At 42.7% G+C, this 22,635-nt stretch overlaps 1 protein-coding gene across 2 annotated transcripts in view; it reads left to right on the top strand.

The window, feature by feature from the left end:
• Positions 1 to 22,635, top strand: part of MAP3K13 (mitogen-activated protein kinase kinase kinase 13) — a 68,863-nt gene that overhangs the window by 9,330 nt on the left and 36,898 nt on the right. For both annotated transcript variants that reach the window (XM_033068569.1, XM_033068570.2), the window contains one exon: positions 16,563 to 16,708. The gene's annotated coding sequence lies outside the window, so the exon portion shown is untranslated. The remainder of the gene's footprint in view (positions 1 to 16,562; positions 16,709 to 22,635) is intronic.

Below are 22,635 nucleotides of genomic sequence, written 5' to 3'. Positions count from 1 at the left end.
AGTTAAGGTTTAAAATATCTTGGTTTAGGCTTTGCTCTCACTTTAATAAATTGCAAATAAAAGGAAGCCATGAGCTATCTAGGCCTATGTTTGCCCACTTAGCAGCATTAATTAATTTTTTTTTAAATCAGGCAAATAAGTTTGCCATTCTGATGGCTATTTTGTTAATAATTCTTTTTTCTGTTTTTTTGACTTGACCCAACTAGTAGCTCTAACTCAAAGACAATAGTGGAGTATGAATGGTGAAAAATAGGTGGTTGCCAGTTGACATTCTGCCTGCACAGAAATTGCTTGAAAATGTTCAGCACTGGTGTCACAGGCCTTTTGTACATAAATGCTTTTCCATGTGAGGAAGAATCCCAGTAGAAGTTCAGCCTAGAGTGAACTCTTCATGTGATTTTGTAGATTTGAAGCTCATTAGCCATGTGAGTTCCTTGAACATTTGTATGTTTGGTAGCACAGAGAGCCTCTCAGGAATGTAGGACTTGACAGGTACAAGAGGATGCAGTGTCAGATTTTACTTGTTGAAGAAGAGAAGTCTTGTAGCTGGAGAGAAAACTGCTGTTCACATTCATTGGTGTCTGGTATGATCTGCACAGTTCTGCATAAAAGGATGGAAACCTGAAAGTCCCAAAGCAAAAGGTGTGACTGAGTTCTGAAAGCTCTCCTGTCTTTCCTAAGTGCCTCTGTTTTCCAGGTGTCCTCTTCAGATGTTATCTGTCTCTTGCCAAAAACCCCATAAAGTTGGGGAATCTCATTGGAAAATACCTTTTCTGGTGTAGTCTGTATTTTGCTGTTGTGTGGATAAGCACAACAAAAGCCTTTTGCTTTCTCCTTTCCTGATCTGTAAAACGTGTGACTTTACTCTGTGGAGAAAGGTTGTGCAACAGAGTGGAGAGAGAGTGAAAAGAGGATATTTTTTGCTGTTCTAAGGCTTCTTTGTTCTCAGAGGTCAGGAGGAGCTGAGCTCCAGTGATTTCATACGTTCTCCTATTACCTGTTCCCATGCTGGCCATAAGCCTAAAGGGACAGATCCTCCTCTGGATGAGTCATTAAGTAAATATCAGGCTGTGCTGGTATTCCTTCTCTGAATACTTGTTCTTATTTCTTGTGTGTTGTTTACTGGCTGTTTTCTTCGCTGCTATCACAACCCCAGCAGCTTTTGTCAGCACAGGGACTTCTCACAGTGTGCAGCTGGGGAGAGGCACCTGCACTGGAGCCAGGGGCTGTCCCAGCCTTGTTCAAGGAGGGATTTTCAACAGTACCTGGGAAATACTGGGAGGTATTTCCAGTAAAACAGTTCTGGTTCTTGGCTCTTGATCAGAGGCATCTTGCCAGGTGGCCTGTGGGCTGGATGTGGTGCCTGCTCCTGCTGCATCCCTCCTGCAGGACAGGGCATGGAAGGAGGTGTATCCCATGGGAGCACTGGAGCACACAGTGTTCAGAGCTGTCACAGAGCCTTCAGCAGATTCTTCCTGCTGGGCTGCAGCAGGAAGGGCTGGAGCTCTGTGAGCTGAGCTTCTCCAGCAGCTGCTGCAGCCAGAGGTGGCTCAGGAATGGTTGTAGAATCCTAGAACCATGAAATGGGTTTGTTGGAAGGGACCTTAAAGCTCATCCAGTTCCACCCCGTGCCACTCAGGTCAGGTTGCTCAGGTCCCCATCCAACCTGACCTTGAACAATTCCAGAGGTGTGGAAGCCACAGCCACTCTGGGTAATATATGTTGACATGGTGCATCTCCTGGAGGAGATTTGCAGGTTCCATGGGGACAGGGGCAGGGTGCTTCCAGTGATTGTGCTCACTGGGAAGCTCTACTAGCAAGGGACAAGGCCATGTTATCCACTGGCCCACCCATGCACCATGACTGACTTGCAGTGTGCACATGTTCTGATATTGGATAACCACTGAGTTTGTCTGGAGTCTGGATTTGTGTCTATTTTTCATGTGGAGATTTGACTGTATTAGGCTTCTATCCTAACTGTAAAACCTTGAGTATGTGTAGGTTCTCTCCTTTCCTGTCTGCCCCAGTATGTCATCACTAATGGCCTTACAGGATCTGAAAATGCCTTGGTGTTTCTGGATGAAATTCTTGTCCCATTAGGACAAAAATATGCCATCAATTTAACATTAATCTTGACAAAATATGGACAGTTTGAACCTTGGGCAAAAACTGGATGATGCTGCCCAGCCAGAATCAGTTACCATCCTTATTTTCTCTGGGAGAGGGAATATTTGCAGGGCTGCATGGCTGAGACTGTTCTGGGGATCTGACCAGGCCATTGGAGGTGAGAGCTGTGAGGCAGAGCTGCATCAACTTCTATTTACATCTTTATTTTACTGATACTTCCTTCAGGGCTTTGCTTATTCCCTTCTGCCAAGGGAAGCCCTCCCAGCCACCTCCAAAGACACTTAAAGAACTCCAGCTCATGAGTGGTTCTCTCTCCTTCCTGGAGATCCCGAGGGTTCCATGTCCTAAACTGCAAGCCCAGTAGGTGCTGTGAGCTGTGGCACAAGCAGTGTGAGCAGCCTGAGACACACCCAGGTTTCCTGTAGGAAGATCCATAAGATTCATCCCCACATTGAATTTGTAGCCAGTGGGTTTGACAGCTTGGCTGCTGGATGTACGTGGCCATTCTGGGATGTTTCAGCTGCTGTGTTGGGAATCATTTGTTTTGCTTTAACTGGATGTGAAATATCATCACTGTGGACTGATGGATCCCCTTAATGGCACAGTGTACAATCAGCATCAGCCTGGGATGAGCTGTTCACCCACTGCACTGGAATTAACTTGCCATGGACAAAACTTCAGGAATTCCTGGTCTGGGACCTTTCTGTGCCAGGAGTTGTCTGCAGCCCATAGTTAGAAAGTGTCAAAACTAAAACCACTGCACATCTTTTATTAAGATCTGCTTTTAAGAAAATAATTTTTGCTTGGCAGAGCACTTTAGGCTGACATTTAGTGAATGGAATAAGCTGTAAAAAACTGTAATCACATTGGAGGGAAAAGGAGACATTCAGATTCCCATGCTGATACTCAGCTGCCTGAGTAAAACAATTTTATTTTCAAGATATGTTTTTCCTACATTTAAATATTGTATGGATGCATTTAAAAAATTATTATTGATTATGTTCTGGTCATGTGTAACTTTGGGATACTGATTAGTAGATACAGGTGCAGCAATAAAGGAACTGTAAATTTGCCAGGTAGCATTGCTTGTCTGCTGGACCCCTTATCAAATAAGATTATATTGTTTCTCAAACACATTGTACTTGCCATCTTGAAGCAGAATTACATTTCTATTAAAATAATGTTTGCTCAGTGCTTCCAGGTAAAGGAGAACTCAGCATTACTGATAAGGACCACAATCCACTTTTATTTAATTCATTTACCACTTGACTTGGTCTCCATTCTCTGGTGCCTGTGCATTGCATTGCCTGCTATTTTGGGTGGGGTAGCTGTGTTTGGAAAGCTGCTCAGGTTTTTGTGTTCTGATGTCTGTTACCACAATTTTTTTTACATTTAAATCTAACTACTGTCTTTGAGGTGATGCACCTTTTTAAATCTCTACTTCACTCTCTGGTTTTCTCTTTTTTTGGTTTACACAACCATGGTAAAAGCAGCCAGTTTATGCTGGCGTCATTTTGATGATAATAAATTCCTTCTCTCCTTCATAAAGCTCCAGGGCATATGAAGGAAGATAAATTTACTGTCTGTTCTTCATGCCTTTTTGTCCAGTGCAGAAGAAAATTAAGCTGTTTTGACCTTTCTTTGACACTTGTAGTCAGTGAAGATGAGGGCAAAGGCTTTGTAAAAGTAAATGAAATAGCTTTGTTTTCTTCTAAAATTTGTATTAATGCACTCTAGTATGCTCCAATTAAATTCCCAGCCTGGAAAGGCAAGTGCAGGCAATCTTAGCTGCTATTTCATCCACCTTCAAGGGTTTGTCCATCTTGGAAGTGCCCTGTTTGAGGGGTTTGAGGTGGTGGCTCTGAGTGGGTACCACTCACCTTTGGTGAGCTCTGTCCTGCCTTTCTCCTGGCATTGCTGGTACTGCCAGAGCATCACCTGGATGGGGTCTGAGCAGAAATCAGGGCTCTGCCACTGGTAAATGACATGGAGCAGAAAAAGGACTCACAATAAACAGGATGGTTTCATAGAATCTACCATAAAATGGTTTGGCTTGAAAAGGACTTTAAAAATCATCTAATTCCACCCCCTCCCATGGCCGGGGACACCTTCCACTATCCCAGGTTGCTTCAACCTGGCTTTGGACACTTCCAGGGATCCAGGGACAGCCAAAGCTTCTCTGGGGAACCTGTGCCAGGGCCTCATCACCTTCACAGGGAAGGATTTCTTCATAACATCTGACCTAAATCTCTCCTCTTTTAGTTTAAAACTATTCCCTCTTATCCTTGCATTCTCCATTACAGCTGTAAAGTAGGATGGAAAAGAGTGTGCATAGTTTACCACCCAAAACCTGATTGTGTGCTCCTACTTTGTATTTTTCTGTTGTACTAGAAAAACAGAGCTGTGTGCTCTTAAATGGTTGTGCTCCCTCCTGAGAGGGAAGGTAAGAAGGGGAAAACTTAGTGTTTGCTTGACAGAATGCTGCAGCTGTAGCTGAGGATGTTGTATCTCAATCCAGGTAATTTCAGGTCTAACAGAACTCCTGATTACACTTTGTATTCCCACTTCTCTGCTGTGTGTTTCTTAGACAGCTGTGCTTGCACTGGCTGCCTTATCTCAAAGGTGATTACACTGGTATTTTTATTTGCTCTGCCCTGTGCTGATACCAGCCCTCAGCCAGCCCTCTCTGTTTTCAGCCTCAGGATGGGCAGAGTGGAGGCTGCAAAATGAGCTGGTGCTTGATGCCTTGCTCATGGGTCGGGGAGTGTTGTTCACTGAGAAACTGGATGGTGGTGAACTCAAACTGTGGTTGCTTGTCTCAGGCACGGCCTCCAGGAAATGTAAACCAACCCTGATTTTTTCCTGATAGAGAAGTTTCCAAATGGATTAAGTGTTTCCAAGTAAAGGCTTTTCTGGATGCACTTCTCTAGAAAGTCATAATACATTATGTAGTGTGCTGTCTCTTGCAGTTAAAATGATTGGCAGATTTTGGGAAGTGCCATCTGAAAAATGCAAGGGATTTACTTTCTCACAGTACAGTACAGAAAATTTCCTTTTGCTGTTTCCATGCCAGAAATGACACAGCTCTGTAATGCAGTAAGGTGTAGGTCACTGCAGTTTGCATTTTGCTTTACTCTGAAAAGAGCTCATCCCTTCAGAGGTGCACAAACTGCTGCTGCCCTCAGCCAAACCAAATTTGTAATTACCTTACTGTGAAAAATGGGGTTGTGCAGAATCAAGCCTGCATCCCTTAAAGAAATCAATGGTGCCATGGTGTTGATAGTGGGCATCAGATTATACAAAGTAAAAGTCAGAGTTTGAGATGAGTGCATCTAAAAATTCCTCTCCTTTAGCTTGGGTGGCTGAAAGTGATAGTTTAGATTAAAACAGGCTAAGGGAGCCATTGTGTAACCAGCTTTTGAAAGCCAGGCCTTTCAGTTCCATGCCTAACTAGTGGATGAAATTATACATTTCATCAGTGTGTACTATTTACTGAAGTTTCTGTTCTTAAGTGTGGTAAATACTTTTGCATCTTGCTTAAAAGGATGGGCAAAATATCCATCTTGCATAAGGAATAATTCTGTTTTAAGGTTGAATAGAAATTTAACTTGCTGTGTGAGCTCTTGGAATGAATGCTGTTAAATGAGCTTTTCTGAATTTTCTTAACAGTGAAGGATTTTTATACAAAAAGTTTATATAAATATATAGATACATAAATATATATATGGCTAGAGACATGTCCAGTAAAAATGGGCAATTTGATTAAAGCAGGAATTTAAGGAAGCGTTAGAATGGTTGCCTGGGGCTTCAGTATGATTTTGCAGCGCTGTGGATGGTTAATACAGAATAGACTAACTGCTAGGACAGAGAAGCCCAGAATAATTTTCCTTGTCCCAGTTAAGTCAGGAACTATTAGAGTGGTGGAAATAAGGTTTCAGCAAGGGGGAAGAAAGGGTGAGGGACGTGTCAGCTCTCAGTCTTGGTGGTGAGAGGGGACAGTACCAGAATTTGGAATGGGAGAAGGGTGAGTAGCAGCTACCAGTGAAAATAGACTGATATTGTATGTAAGTGCATTTGGAATGATTTTTATTATTTCAGGTGATTTTTTAAAAAATAAACCTTAAAGTATATGAATATTTGCAGTAAGATGTGGAGGTCAAAGGAATATGGAATTTTCCTTTTGCATGTTTGTCAGGAAAGGCTTTTTCTCTGCTTTCAAACCTGACGTTTGAGCCACTTTGAGTCATTTCCCTCCAACTAAGCCCCACCAAACCATGCTACACTGGCCATGCAGGGGTTTGTCCCTCATCCCATGGCTTTGCTTCCCTGGTGCTGGAAGCAGAGAAGGCACAGCAGCTCAGAAGCTCCAATAAACCCCTTTCACTGTCTAGCTCATACTGAAATGTTTGGAGGAGTGGCATCAAGTACTTTTTAGATGTACCTTTCCCATCTTTTCCTAAGGTGTATTTCTCTCCTGTCATGTCTTGAGGTGTTGGATTTTGACACTGCAGTAGAAGTAGCATTTCTGAGCAGCATATTGAAGGATCAGCACCTCAACAGGGATTGTGTGCGAGGAATCTTTACCCTTCTCTCTGCAGCACCCTGTGATGGGTCACTGGGAATTCACTCAGGAAGCAGAATTTCTGGTCTCTTGTGGAAGTGTGAGTGTAACAAGACAACTGGGAGGAATGAGAAGGTGTTATGGTGTTAGACAGCAGTCCCACGTGCAGCTGTGAAGGCTGTGTGCCCAGTAGCAGCAACCAGGAACCATTATATTTTCTGGCTGATAGCCTTCTAGTGCAAGTAAGTGACCTGTGAGAAGAAATGGGCTCCTTGCTAAAGAAGATGTTCTGCTCTGCTCATCTTTGCAAGGAGCTAACTCAGCATTGTGCTTGAGGACTGATCTTCAGGACTAACTTCTGACAGTGCTTTATCTTTATTCTCCTATCAGCAGTCTGGCTTCAGAACCCTCCATACCTCATTCCATTATTGCCTTGGCCAAGGGAGTGTTGAATGCAATACTCCTGAGCAGTTCATTTGATTGTTCTGCCCTGCTCTTTGCCTGTCTTTGGGGTGAGCACAGGAAGCTGGACCAGTGTGTTCAGGCTTCCAGGAGATACTGCAGGGCCTAGAGAACATACTCCTACCCACTCTGAACTGATGATGTGTCTGGAGCAAAAGAAACTGTTCTCACACTTGGGTAAAAATACAATGCCTTCTCTCACTCTCCCTGGTTGATATTTTGCAACATCAGGGTTAGTTTCTGTGGTTTTCAGTTAAAATACATATGTTCCTGTGTAGCTGAGATTCATTATCTGTACAAAACATTTGCTTTTAAACTACTGAGAGCAGCGAGCCTGTGTCTGCAGTGCCTCTCTCCCCATGGAGAACGTGGGAAGGAAGAAGTTTGATCAACCTGTTTGTTACAGAGGAGAGTAAAGGCAAACCCAGAGGGGAGGCAGAAGGGTCCATTAAATGTTCTTTTCTTCTCTGCAAGCTCCTCTCATGTGCTAAAGGAAATTGTTCTTCTTGTCATCTCAGATGATTATATTCACAAAATCCGACCCCGAAATATCATCCCTGTATTAGACACTGACCATCTACAGTCAGAATCATATTTTGTGCTATTATTTTGATTACCTTTGTTACCTCGGGCACTTGGCAGGAGCAAAAAGCCTCATCATTCTGATTGCTTCAGTTTCCCAAGATGTCTTTTGAGAGAAAATGTTTCCTGCGCTTTGTTGCAACCTCTTAAGTAGAATTTGGTCTTTCTGGGAATCATGTGAGATCAAGTGATTGCCTGGAGCAAGAGAAGCTGCAATAGCAAAGACCTTGATATCAAAGACCACCTGCTACTGCTCTCCATCTCTTCAGCCTTGAGTTACCAGGTTATAAATTCATCCTGACTTCCTACGAAATGGCTGGCAGGCTCTCAGCAGGTGAACTGGGCTGTTTCAGGGAATAGTTCACATTTGTATCCCAGCCAGAAATTTCCTCCTGCACAAACTTTTGTCTAGTCTTCACAAAACATACTGAGTTGTCTTTTGGCCTTCTTTCTGTGTGCTCCTTTTTCTATTTTCTTGGTTTTCCTGGCGCCAGTCAACAAATCCATGTCAGTGTGTAGCTTTGGCCTTCAGGTTTGCAACCCAGCTTACACAGACACCTGGTAGGAGTAGAAAATACTGTCCCACAGTAGAATTCTAATAGTTGTCTGTTTTTTCCCAAGCCTTGGTTTATTGATCAGCTTGTGTAAAGAATTTCTATGAAAAACTTAAACTCCTGAACACTTTCTGGTTGAAGAAAATGGAGAAAAATATCTTAGAGTCTATATTGATGTGGCTGAACTACACACACACATAGAGCATTGATTAATCTGGGTCTTCTGCTCACAGTATGTGTTTCTTTACTGTGCTCAGTCAGAAATGCATTTCTAGCAAGCTGAGGTTGTATTTATGGAATGAACTGTGTCGGTGTTGTAATACTCAAGGAAAAATCTCTGCTAGGACCACTGTCCACGTCCAGGCCTGCAGGCCTGTGATCCATCTCTGATGGTCTGGTCACATACCCTTGTGGCCTTTCCTCACCTTGGATCTTCAGCATGAAGGATAAAGATCTTTTCAGTCATTTTGCTTAGAAGCAGCTTCGTAGTTTAGTTTAGTATAGCTAAGTTGTAAGATGTTTCCATTTCAGCCTAAACACAGATGTAGTGGCCCCATTGATGCTGTGTAGGTTCAGGTATTGCAGTACATGCTTGTGGCATTATTTTTTGTTTTGTTTTGTCTGCTGTTTGGCACAAGAGAGACTCCCCTGGCCCACCTGCTGCCAGCAATTACAGACAGTTGCCAGTCCCCAGTGGGAATGCATATTCCCAGCCAATATTTACAGCTGGTTCTGGCCTGGAGGGATGGAGATGCTGCTGTCAGCTGGAGGTGAGGGAGGTAAGATGTAAAGTGATGAAAGGTGAAGATGTAAAATGCAACTCTGGTGATGCCTGGAAGGTTTTGATGTTTCTTTTATGGCTCAAGCAATTTAATATGTCTGTGCTTTCCTCTGAGGCAGAGGGTCCTGGTTTGGGGAGTGACTGTGTCACCTTGGTCCTTGTAAGGAGGGAGCCTCCCTGGCACAAAGCATGACTGGCTGAGTCTCCTGAGGTGCTCTGTGAGTCTGTCCAAGAGCTGCTTCCTTGGAATGTTCTCCCTTCTGCAGCATTGGTACAATACGAGGGTGAGGTCACCAGCCAGTGTTTGGTAAGAGATGGGGCTGCTTCCCTTACTCAGTGCCATCTATCTTGTACACTCAGAGTGAGTTTCTCAGAAGAAAAAAATGACATGGTTGTGTCACAGGAGATTGCAGTTACAGTAGAATCATATAATTGTAAGTGTTTAATGCTTTCTGCCATTTGAGTAGCAGTGCACACCAGCATTTCCCTTGTCATCTGTATCTTTTTAGTGTTGGACTTGGCTTCCTTCTCCAGAGGCCTGCAAATGTCATTGTTTCGCAAGGAGAAATCCCATGACATCAGCTTTTGGGAAGCTGAAAATCCAGAGCAACCAGCAGTGACAGTTGAGGTCCTGCTTTATCAGAGGTGAAACCTTCCTATGTGAAAGAGTCCAGGATGCTGTCCTGGCATTGCAAGGTTTTCCCCAGCAGCTTAATGCAGTGAAAAAGAGACTTCTGATGTGTCTGTACTTGTAAAAAGAGTAGTTGTGTCCTTGGAAGTTAATCAGGGCTGTGCTGTGGGTTTCTGTTTCCTCCTAATTTTTTCACAAGCAGAAGACTCCTTGTTGGAGTTGCATCTCACAGACACTTCCTCAAATGCACTCAGCCTTGAGGATAGTGCAAAATGAAAAAATACTAGTGTGTGTGCTTATAAATCTGTGCTTTTAAAAGAGAAAAATCTTTACCCAGGGATGACCTTCACTTGTTGTGTAGAGGTTTTCCAGAGGGTAGACAGATTTCAGTAACATTTGTTTTGCGCTATTCCCTGCTTTAGCAGTTTGTGCAGCTGGATGAGGCTCTCCTACTGGGTGTGAACAAGGCTAAGCCAAAGGGTTTCCTGTTCTCATTCGGAGTTTGTCCAGGCAGATTTGGGCATAGCTGGCTTTGGGATAAGGGACATAATTCCAATAAAATGGAATTTTATTGCTGCTGGGGTAAAATCTGGGTCTAACTGAACCTTTGTGCTTGGTTTTAGTAAATCCACATTTCTCTTTAGGATTGTAGACTGGGAGGAAGACTAGATATGCTGGTGGAGACAGCAGAGGAGTTGTCTAAATTTCAGCATGTGGATATAAATGCAGGAAAAAGAGTGAAGTTTGAGATGAGAAATATATAAATAGGGAAAGGAAACAGGCTTTTCTCTGATGGTGCAGGGAAAAGAAGCAGATAATGGTGATTAGGTGGTAATCTAAGGGAAGTAAAGAACAGGAAAGAAGAATGGAGCTGCAGGTCTTACAGGGGTCATGGAATGCATTAATTTCTTTTTCAGACTCTTCTTGCATTTTAGACAGGAAGAAACACTAATTAGCAACTTTTCTTCAGGATTTATTTAACCAGTTTGTACTTACTGTTTTGAGTGGGATGGGAATAACTCAAGGAAGTGATGGGAGAAAGCTAGTCCTTGTAGGGAGAGTTTTGCAAGAGGAACAGTTCCAGCTGGGTCCTTTTTCTGCTCCTGAGGCTCTGGGGATACATTTTCTTCTGTTTCCATGTGCATCTTCCTTCTGTGGCTCTCCAGTTTCACAGTGTTCCTAGCAGGCAGTGTGGTGCCTTTCATCAGTGATCTGCAGCCCTGGCTGCTTCCTCAGGTGTGGTGCAGTAGCTCTTGCTATCCCCTGCACTGTGTTGGGCTGGCAGAGCTGTGAAATCGAGAGTTGGGAACACTCCAGAGCTCCATGTGTGCTGCTCACCCTCGTGCTGCTGCCCCAAGCAGAGAGAAGGAAGGAGCTGAGTGTGTTGCTGGCTTGTGCACCTCTGTCTGTAGTGTCAGGTATGAAAATCTCCCTGGTGCTTTTCTCCTGCTTTATTTTTATGCTTAGGTTCTCACTGTGTGTCATTTGGAAATCAAAGCAGGAGTGTGCAGTTCAGCAACAGCAGCAGAACTGTGCTTACTGCTTAACTGCTACTTTGCTCAAATTAAACATTTATGGGGCCAGAGACTCCTCACTGCTCCGTCTCAAATCTTTCAGCCTCCTACACTATGATGATTTTTCTCTTTGCGTTTTGACACAGCTCCTCTAAGAAATCCAGTGAAATCAAATTATCCTCCACTGGCCTCTCTTCCCATCTTTCCTTTGTGTACCCAGTTTGCTTTTTTCCCTTGACCATGACATATGGGGAGCAGCTGTTGGTAGAATCAATGCTTTTGTATTCTCTGAGTTGAGGTTTCCCCTCCGTGTGATGGGCAGAGATGTGCCCTCAGTTATTGATACCTGTTTCAGTTCCAAGGTGGTGTGATTGGGGAGGAGCTCCCCACTCCTGGAGGAAGGGAGTGACCCAGTGCTGCAGCACATGGCCTGTTGGTGCTCCAAGCTGTGTTCCTGACTTGGTCTCCGTGGAGAGCAGTGGGATCCTTTCCAAGGCCTGGATCTCTTCTGCCCCTGCTTTGTGGCCTGGAGTCAAACCTGGGCAGTAGTGGAGATAACTTCCTCAAAAAACAGTGTTGTTCCTGAGGTTGCCAGAGACTTTTACAGGACCTAGTGCTCAATTTTCCCTGCCAGAGCATGTCTACTTCTTTGATTTAAGTTTTTTAGCTTAAAGCAGTGCTGCATGGATGCTGAAAGCCCACGCTCCTAAAATAGATCGAGTAGAACGAGCACTTTAGTGCTGACTCCTCTTCAGGAGAGGAGAGGGAAGGTAACAATGAGCAGATGGAGGTATTAGTCATATCACCTGATATATCTGGGTGTCTCAGGCCCCATGGGCACAGAGGTGCTGGGGGAACCTAGAGGGAAGGAATCCTCCCAGCAAACCAGGCTGGCTGTAGGGGTTGCCCAGGATACAGCAGAGGGACCTGAGGAAATAAGGGGACTTGCAGCCAGGTGCTAACCCCAGGAAAGCATGTTCACAGAGAGCCCTGGCCAGAGCCCAAGCCTACATTTACCTGCCCAGTTTTCCAAGCCATTCCCTCATGTGTTTGACAAGCCCTCAAGCATCACTCGTTGGAGCTCCCATGCTTTGTTCCCTCTGCAGAAGGGATAGAGCAAAGGTCCAGGTACCTCAGAAATGACTGAATTGCCCCAATTTCAGGTTCAACTGGAATGACATGCTCCTGGCATGGTCCTACTCTAATAAATGCAGTACAGAAGCTGCTTGATCTTTTCCTGTAGTATCTAAATTGTGCACCTTGCAGTGGAGTTGGGCTGGCCCAGCATCCCCTCCCTTCTCCAGGTCCTTGGTACCCCTGTGTTGGCCCTGTCCCAGCTGGCAGTGGGCTCACAGGAGAGCCTGGAGATGATCCCTCCTGCTGATGTGCTGGGAACACAGCATGGAAATGAAATGTAGAATCTGTACAGTCCCTTATACAGCAGTGGCTTCCAGCAAACTTGACAGTATGGAGCAAGTAGGGCTCCAAGGAGGTGCCTGCGGAGGCAGCGTGGAAGTGCTGCACTTCCAGTTGCTTGCTCTGGCTGCACTGTTTGTATAATCATTTACTTCAAACCCAGCCTGGCCAAAAGGCAGCTGTGGAGGGAAGGAAGGTCTCAATTTGGGCACTTTTGACTCCCCTGTGCAGAGATGGCGTCATCAGGAACCACAGCATTGATATGCTCTCCCTGAGGAATGGCTGTATCTTTATTTTTTTACCCCATTTGTTTTGGGTTTTCATTGTTCTAAATTTTCAACAGCAGAGGCTGAATGTGTGGTCATTTCCTTTTTTGTCCTCTTTTGTTTCAACTTTTTGGCAAATAATTCCTAAAGAACTGTTCTGCTGAAGTTACTCCCATCATTTTTCACACTTGTGCTCAGCTCTCTGCAGAAGCCAAGCACCCTGTGGGCCTCTGAATTACAAATCCCAATTTGGAGGTACCTTGCATCCTTGGGCTTCAGCTTCTCCCAGGCACCTAATGAGTGTAGGAAGCAAAAAAACCCACTTCTGCTGTGATACATAAGGGGTTAAACTAAGTTCTGTTTATTAGTGTTGATGCTTTAAATTGTGCCAGAGCATTTGAAAATGGGGCAGTGGACAGGGCAGCAGGCAGTAAACACTGTTAAACGACAATACTGTTCAATATTTGCTGTTAATTGAGAGAGGCAGCAGCTGCTGGTATGCAGCTTCAGCCAGGATGAATTAGTAATGAGTCTGTAACTGGGCTTTTTTTTTTTTTTCTGGTTTAAGGTTGCATCAGCCCTTTACAGTTCAGTAACATGGTTGGGATAGAAATAAAAATCATAGCATGCACTAAATTGAAGATTTTATTTTGTTTTTGTTTTCCAGTGAGTTGTCATGGAGCTTGGTGTCAGTGATAAATTTGGCAGCAGTCATAAAACTGCCTTGTATTTAAGGACCAAACTTAAAGATTTTGGTTAGCTTTTCCATCCCGTGTGGCAGCCAGTGGGAATGCAGCAGGCAAAGCAAGCTCCTCCTTTGAAAGAAGGCACTTTTGTTGGGTTCTCACGTGTTTTCAGTTCAAACAGGAATTTTGGTTGAAGTTTCTTTGCTGGCATTGCTGCAGGTGATGGGGTATGAGAGGGTTCTGTCCCTTGCTGCAGGGGCAGGAGGAGAGGGAGCACTAATTCAACATTTCCCTTGTCCTGTCCTTGCACTTTTGCCATGCATGTGTGTTGAGCTTAACCTTTGAAAACTTGCTGATAAGCTGTTATCAGCCAACAGTTAAAATAACAAACCTTCCCACCTTGCTGGGTTGGGATAGGGACTTCCCAAGGCTTCAGATCCAGGGTATGGAACAGGAACATCATTAATCCAGAGCAGCCAGACTGGGGGCAAAGTTTTCTCTCTGAAGAAGCCAGCTGCTGCTTTCATGCTGTTTACATAACCTGCCCTGTAAGTATTTATTTTTCACAAAACACTTTATTTTCAGCTCTAGATGTTGTTGTGAAAGGTCAGAACTCTGTTCTAGTGGTTTTTAGCAGATCTGAAGTGAGGTACAGGAAATTAAATTCCTGCTCAGTTGAAAACAATGCCAACAGTCCTATTGATTTCAGCACAGCTCGGCTTTCACCACAACTAGAAGAATTTCGAAGCAAATAATGTTTTGTTTGTTCAGTTCTTCAAACAAAAATCCATCTGCAGGGGTTTGCACTTGAATCCAAATACTTGGAATTCTGCTGGTATTTTGGTAGGATGAGAAATACTAGATTGAAAGGATTCTTTGAGTCCATGGTGATTATGTTAAAGAAAATAAAGAGAATTCAACCAGCAGGTGTGTTTGTTCTCCTGTTCCCAGCTGGGGTGATTTTGGTATTGCACACCTTTGGCTTTTGGGTCTGTCCTGTTCACATTGGCAGTTTTTACCCAGTGAGTAAATTACTTTTATGCTTTCTTAAGAGCTTGAAGCTGCCCTACACCATGCTGGCCTCTGGACTGGATTACAAAGGCATGAAATCTTTCAGGTTGGATGTGGGAAGCAAGTGTTAAAAGCCAATTGAAGTCTATACAAGGTGGTGGTAAATGGAACTGCAGAAAGAGCTGAACTTGTCTGGTGCTGAAAATCCTCCAGCCCCACAAGTCCCTTCCCATTTAGGCACTGACCATTCCCACCTTGGCTGCCAGTTATCAAGTGGTGGTTTCAAACCTGTCCTTAAAAGCTGCATTTTTTTAATGTGAAATACAGTAATTTATTCCAGTGGCATTTGGCCAACTTTGGGCATCTGGTGTCTGATGTTTTTTATGAACACCTCTCCAATTTTCTCTGCTGTCTCCTGTACATGTATATAATTTGTGTTTACAAGGGTAAGGTATTCCAATGCATTTTTTCCTATTTCATGTGGTTTTGATTGTTTGAATCTTATTATTGTTTCATCTGTGGTATTGCTTACAGCGTTTGTTTTGTTAAGCAAGAAAATAAGCCTTGTATTTACAGGTACCATTTCCTGCCTTAAAATAGTGGGAAAAACTATAATTACTAGCTTTTGAGGCTTTTTTCATTTATTTAGTAGAACTAAACATTTTTAATACATAAAGTATGAACTCTAAAGTTTGTCTAATAAAACTGTTAAGATACATGTATATTTACTCTAGATTTTATTTGGAAATTGTTGTGTAATTAAAATAGTTAATGCAGACCTGGTATAGAGCCACAGAGGCTGCAAATTGGTACTTTCCTGTGCAAGAATATTGTTATATCATCATCCTCCTGTTGCCAAATAGAACCTCTGAATGTAGCCTAACCCAGACCTCACAAGCTTTTACTTATTGGGAATGTGGAATTACTTGTCCTATTTTTGTGGCAAACTAGCCACAAAGGTAAGGAGAGATGTAAAATGAAATGACTGGTGACAAAACTTAGTGGTTTTTCTCAAGTACAATTGGCCCTTGCTCCAACTTCAGCAAAAAAAATAGGAATGTGCTGAACTTCCCAGACATTGGGGGTGGCCTTGTGAGCAGTTGAATTGTGGTGTGGAATGTGAGGAAGGTGGTGCCACGAGGATTTTTTTGTCTAAAATCTCTTCGTTCTGGCAAGACACTGCTGCTGGTATTTCTAACCCTCTTCCTCAGTGTTGTAGTAGCTTGGTTGTGTCTGAAGGATAGGAGGAAAACCATCCATATGTGTGGGTAGAGAGAAACTTTTTAAAGACCAGGTAGTTTAGTGTTTGCATTAAAATTCTATAATTTCAAGGTATTGATTTATCTTTAATTTTATGAAGAGCTTTTGTAACCTGTTAAATTTGGGGGGGAGAGGGACTGGGAGATGGAAAAAAGATGCAGTGAGCTCAGGACTGGGAGACTTGGTAGTTGTTGTGTCTCTCCTTACATGTTCCTGGTAGTAACAGGAATAATGATATTTTGAGTTGTATGTACGTAGGAGGACTGTAGTACGTTATGCTTTTCCTAAAATTTGCTTAGAATTAAGAAAACAAATAGCTTGGAGCTTGAGAATAAAATTAAGTGTAAAGTATCATTAATAGATTATCTTGAAGTATGTTATTTCACTGGCTAATCCAATCCTGATGTAATTTTGTAATGTGGAAAGCTCTGAGCTCTTTTGCTGGAGCTGCTTGCTTAATTTAGATTAAAATTGTACCATAAAAGGATTATAGAGTGTGTGCCTGTGCTAAGAAAGGATGTACTAAATATGTTGAGGTATTTTTCTACTCCCAGCTCCTTTTTGAAAGTGCATACTTAATTTTGGATGTTCTCTGCTGCCTTCGAATGTGCCACGTAACATCACGATGTGCTGTGGGGATGTGTTGGGTTGATCTTGGGAGCATTTTTCAATACACTTCAGCAGAATTCTAGTCTTTTTTGTTCTTTCTAGAGAGAAGAATTCAGTGCTGGAGTTTCCTGAACTCTACCCATGGTGCAGCTTCTGAGGACAGCTTGATTTCTGTGACTTGAAGAGGAGGCACATGTGCAGTGAGCCAAGAGGACATGGGCTTCCAGTGCATCTGGAACAATGATCAGGTACCAGAAGTCAATATTTGAGAATACCAGAAGTTGATATTCAAATAACTAGTCAGAAACTCAAAGAGATATCAAACGATAATGTGCTCACTCCTGCAGTTGTTCTTAAATTCTAAATACACTTCCCTTTCTAAGGCAGAGATGAGCTGAGTTCACCTTCTTGTTTTATGTTGTGTCCAAAGCCATTTCCCTGCTGAGCCTGATGGGATCCATGTCCCATAGGAGCAACTAAAAGGGATAAGTGCCAGAGGGGTGGGTGCATACATGGAGGTGAAGTTAATCTTAGTGTTCACATTTTTCCAATATAACTTGGAGTCTGAAAGCATTTGAATCTATCAGGTGTATTAATTTTGTGAGGGGATAGCTTTGGCACATTATTTTCCTTTGTTATAAGTACTTTTGCATGGTATTTCCTTGGTGATTGGGTGGAGAATGCAGATTCTCAGAGGAATCCAGGCTGTTGTAACTGGAATAGAGACACCAACGAAGTTCCAGAAATGCAGAAATTCATGGTTTGTTTAGGATATTGCTGTTCCTAGGAATAGATAATCTTTTGATTCTGTCTCCTATATGCAATTTTTCAGTTCAACTACATCTATTTTATGTATTAAAAATAAAGTTGTTGAACTTGAATGTTAGCAAGCCACATACATCTGTCTGTATGAAGAACTGAAAAGGAGCTAATTCTACAAAAACTGTGTAAGCTTTGGGGAATTAAGTTTAGAAGAATATGTAAAGAATAGTTGCTTGTTTCTTTGTAGATGCTGGTTGAAAAGTCATGTATTCTTGTCTATAAAATTACCTAGATTTTTCTTCAGTTGGTGTCTGGGTATCTGTATAATGCAAGAAAAAGTAGTTGTTTCACTCAAGGAGACTGAAAATGCTTTTGTTCTACACATTTTCTTTATATTTGTGTGGTCTTTGTTGTACAAAGATGCTTCATGCAGAGAAAGCTACAGATACATTATTTTGGGATGTGCCTGAGCCACCTCTGAGTGGGATTGGAGGAAGATGTGAGATGGAGCTACATTTTGGGATTTGTTTCTTAATATAAAAGCTGTCAATTTTTACCCATGCTGTGAGGAGTGGTGGGTGCTGTAGAGGCAGAGCATCCATATATTTAGATCTGGCTGTCTCTTGTTACGAACTATAATTAAGGTGAAGTATTTTGCTGAAGAATTGAATTCTCCCTTGATTTGAACCTGGTTCCATCTCAGTGAAAGCAATTAGTTGCTTGAACCACCCTGTCCTTGCTTCATCAGTGACAATCCATCAGTTGCTTCATTGACATTGTTGCTTTTAATTTATCTGATTTTTGTTTTTTTGTGGTTAATAGGCAAGGCACTCTGTATGGGAGTGCTCTGTATGATAGTGGTGAGCAGAGGAGGTTTGAGGATGGAAGGTCTGGCCCTAAGGGGGGGACTGTGACATTTACAGAGGACTGGAGGTTATAAAACACTCCTCTGAAGCCCTGAAGGTCCCAGGGTTAATGCTTCAGCTGATGTGCTTTTGAACAGGGCTCTCAGTCAGCCTCTCTTAGCCATGACTTGAATTTACTAATGTGGTGCTGGTTTTCCCTGGATGGGCAGATCCTGTGCAATACAAAGCTGATAGTTTGAGCTGGAGTATTAGGACATTGGGGAAGTTTGATGTGCCCATTGGGTGAAGTCTCTAACTTTTGGTTGTCCCTTAAGATCAGTTCTGTGATTTAATTCTGAAAATATTTGGGTACTGTGCAGTGACCCCTTTGGGGTGCCTTCTCCATCATACTGCAGTGTCCAACGTTGTGCTTGAAAACAAGGACCAAACCCCACTGCTGACAAGTTCAGTGTTCCAAACTCCAATGTTATGTTAATCATGACAGTAACTATTTAAAGTGCTGTCACAACTCATGCACTGAGTAATTCTGCATCGTGATGCCTCACACAGATCAAGAGGACTCTTCTGGGGTCTACAGTGAGCACTGGGGGAGAAGAAGTCTCTTGGGAGGGAGAAAAAAAAAGCAGTGAGCTTTAAAGCAAAACCTACTGAAAGCTTCATGAGTGACACGGGTCTGGGAGGAAGATGCTGAGCAGGTTTTGTTTGCCTTGGGAATATTTACATAGAGCTGATCCACTCTTCTTGAAGGAACTTTATCTCAGTACTACAGAGAAAACTGTTGGTACTAAATATAGAACCTTATTCTGGCAGTCTCATGACTTGAGTTCTGCTATCTTAATGGGCTTTCAGCATTTTTTGTAGCGTTTTTGGTAGAAAATCTGAATATTACTCCTCGAAGGAGTTGTGTAACGGTAGCAAGGACAGAAAGATTTAATTGGGTGCAAAGATTTAATTTGCACTGCAAAAGGTAAGAGGAAGTTTTCAGCTTCTGCTGTTGTTGCAAAGCTTGCAGTGCTTAGATATCTTCACAGAAGATCTCTGAGGTTCCAAAAGTTCATCTTGATCTTTTGCATCAAAGCAATATCACTGTTGCTGGACAGTTTTTGTGAAATGATTTTTGTTTCCTTCCTAATAGAGGAAACAACTTAAGTTCCTTAGGCTGGTACTGCACTGTTTACCATTTACAACTGTTTACCATTTACAACCTAAGTAATTTTTTCTTCTTGTTCTTTGAGTCCATTGCTTTTTCCTGCTCACTGTAGATGGAGCATGACTTCCACCTTTCTTTGCAGAAACCTGCAAAGGTTTCTGTATTTAGTAGAAACATGTAACATCTCATTCTTAGCTTCTCATTTCTCTCTGTGCAGGCTGAGCCACCTCTCTGAGTTACCTGCCCCATCCCTCAGAGCTCACCTGTCTGCCTTTGCTTGTCATTCATTGTGGTTTCTCACATTCCCAGCAGGACTTTCCCAGAAGTGGACTTTCCCAAAGACTTCGTCAAAACTGAGAGGATCAGGAATTTGTATTCCTCTCAATGGATAGAAGTTGCCTTGTTTGTGACGACTGGATATTTATAATTTGTGCTCAGTCTCTGATCCTCTCCATCCCCAATCCTTATCTACAGTGCAGCTGCTCAGCAGTTGTTTCTATATTTATGCAGGTGATTTTTTTTTTCTCTGAACAACACTTGACCTTGGGGAATTGGACTGCATTTTTTAATCGCTTATTCAGTTTCATTAATTCCTCCCTGCAATAGCTTCCCACTTATGCATGTCTTTTTGTGGCAATGACATAAATTATAGGACTTTTCTTTCTACATGGCACTAATCCTGAGGTTTCATTATCAGGTCTCATTGCTTCTTGCAGGTTGCTCACCTGGCAGAGGAAAAGTGACAGTGGCTTCACAAGTGTCCCTTGATTTTATTGTTTGATACTATTGATTAATACTTATCTTTAAAATTCTTTTCTTCAGTATTTCTCACTGCTGGAGCCCTATTAGAGTTAATTATTGTTATGGAAGACTTGATTTCAGCCTGTTCTCTGGGAGGAATATTATTTTGTGCCTGTTTCCCTGAACAAATAGATCTGGTTTTCTCTCATGGCCTCTGCTCAGCTGGCCACCACCACTGTCAATCTGGGGAGGTTGTTGTTCCCTTACTGCATTAGCTGCCCTTTCAGCAGCTATCACGTCTCTTATGTAGCGCCATTTTCCTTCCTGATGGAATTCCAGAGCTTCTCCTTAAGTGTCAGGAGCTGGACTGCCATCCTTCAGAAGGTGGTAGTCTGCAAATGTAGTTTTTTGAACGTTCCCAGCCTCATCAGTGCATATTCGTAATATTACAGCATTTTGTCTCCTCCTAAAACTACACAGACTTGAACTGCAAAGGCAGGGCTCACCTGGAAAGAGGAGGGGAAACCACTCAAGCTCCTTAAAAAATGAATCCTTACTAACCTCATGCCTGAACACATAATGCTTTTTGTCTTGTCATTGGCTTTTATTGTCTTTATTTTATTTATTGTTAAAGGAAGTCATTGTAATTGTTATGTGCTCCTGGCCATCATGGCTCACAGAACACTCAAAAACACAACAGGCAGAGTGTGCAGGGTGGCTTTGTGTCAGTAACCTCACTTTTGGGTAACAGCAGTTGGTAGTACTCTGATATGGAGACTGTGCAGTGGTGGTACAAGTGTCTGTGAGTTTTCTGGAGTAGATTTTAGGGTTACAGTTTTGAGAAGGGGAGCTTTCCCTTGGGATGTTGCAGATCTGTGAGTCTGTGCCTGTTCCAGCTCTCTGCTTTCGTGTTTAAGCAGACCCAGAGATCTGCTGGTGGCTCACTGGAGCTGCTGTTCAGAGAGCAGAGACAGATCTCAAGTTTCTGATCTGAGAGGCTCTGAGCCATGTCCTGGGCACAGCCCTTTTACCTGTGGAGGAGCAACTTGGGCTCCAAAACCTACCCCAGTTTGTTTTACCCCTTAATTTGTGTGGGACTCATCTCCCAGCTACGGGCTCTGGGCTGTGGTGGCTCAGGAATGGGGTCTGAAATCACCAGGGCTGTCCTGTTGTAGACAGACTCCCTTCCAAACAGGGCTCCTGACTGGAATTGCTGCTCACCTTTCTCTGCGCATTGCACGTGCCCCATTTTGGGGCTTTTTCTCTTTTCCTCTGGTCACACTTCTCAGGTCTCAGTGCTGGTCCTGTAAAATTACAGTTTTGTTCAGTTGCTTCTGCAGGGAGGACTTGTCAAAGTCCCAGGTCGGGGCACATTCTGGATAAAATCCTATATGATAAATACATACATTTAATTTCTGATCTTAGTAAAATGTCATTGAGCCAATTTAAAATTGTGTTTTATTTGCCCTGTTGAGTGTGTAAGAGAGATATAAAATCAAAAAGAAAAGGAAAAAGAATAAAATAAACTGGCCTGTACTACTGTGTTACATGTTCAATTTTTTCAGTTTTTTCACAATATTCCAGTCTCCTGTAACTGTTATTTCTGGAATGTATGGGGCACCAAATAGGGTCTAGTCATAAGTCTCTGTAGATAGCAAGTTTGGAAGGATGTGAAATAGAAACTTTGCTCCTTACAAAAGAGAAAGGTGAGCTGCACCAGGTCAGGTCTGGACATAATGACAGCACGAACAAGAATCTGATTTTATGATTCTGCTTCCTTCCTGCCTGGACACTCACAAGAGGGATGTGTGTCTAGGGCTGGGAAGAGTGGATTCAAGATTTCACAGGTGTTTAGAACTTGACAATGAAGTGCCCCTCTCACCCTTATCTATGCAAATATTTACCCAAACGTTTGGCCATTGGAGAATTATTTGCTGTCTTGCTTCACTTATTTACTCATCCAGGTGGAAGTTTTCACAGAGCAGCCCCTCTTGTACCTCCAAGTGTGTGCTGAGTAGGTTTATTAACAGCCGTAGTGCTGCATAATTATGAAATTAACCTTTGAGTCACTCCCATCTCTTTTCTAATTTTCTGCTGCTGTCAGTGGAATATGCCATGGGAAGTGTTGAGGATTTGCTTTGGGATTGTGCTTCCCTGTGTGGCTGTTAGGGGCCACTGTCAGAGGCAGGACCCTGGGATAACTCAGCCTTTGGTCCAAGGCAGCAGAGCCATCCTTCCTTGCCAAAGGTTGGCTTAGGATTTTTTCCCAAGTTGCCAAGGCCTACAAATAACAACGCATGCTATTTTTGAATATTGGCATAATATTGGTATTCTCAATCTTCTCCAATTTTAGTTGTTCACCAGTTTATTAAAATTGAAGGTCACAGGATTGGAGAACTTGTTAAATGATTATTTTAGGACTGGGCTCAAATCAATGGGATGTGCCAACTAGAAATGTTATGCCTAGCAGATGCTGTATAACATTCCTATTAGTTATTAATTGCCTTGGAAATATTAAATTATCTTGTATTTTTCAAATATGGTGTATAGTTAGTTTTTAAAAATACTTTTAGCTTTCCTTTTGCACCCATTGCCATCAGTTTGGCCTGTTATTTCTCCTACTGGACTAGTTACTTGGTTGCCCATAATTCCTTTC

This window comes from Catharus ustulatus, chromosome 10 (genome assembly GCF_009819885.2).
Source record: "Catharus ustulatus isolate bCatUst1 chromosome 10, bCatUst1.pri.v2, whole genome shotgun sequence".
NCBI lineage: Eukaryota > Metazoa > Chordata > Aves > Passeriformes > Turdidae > Catharus > Catharus ustulatus.
This window is presented reverse-complemented; position numbering and strand designations above follow the sequence as displayed.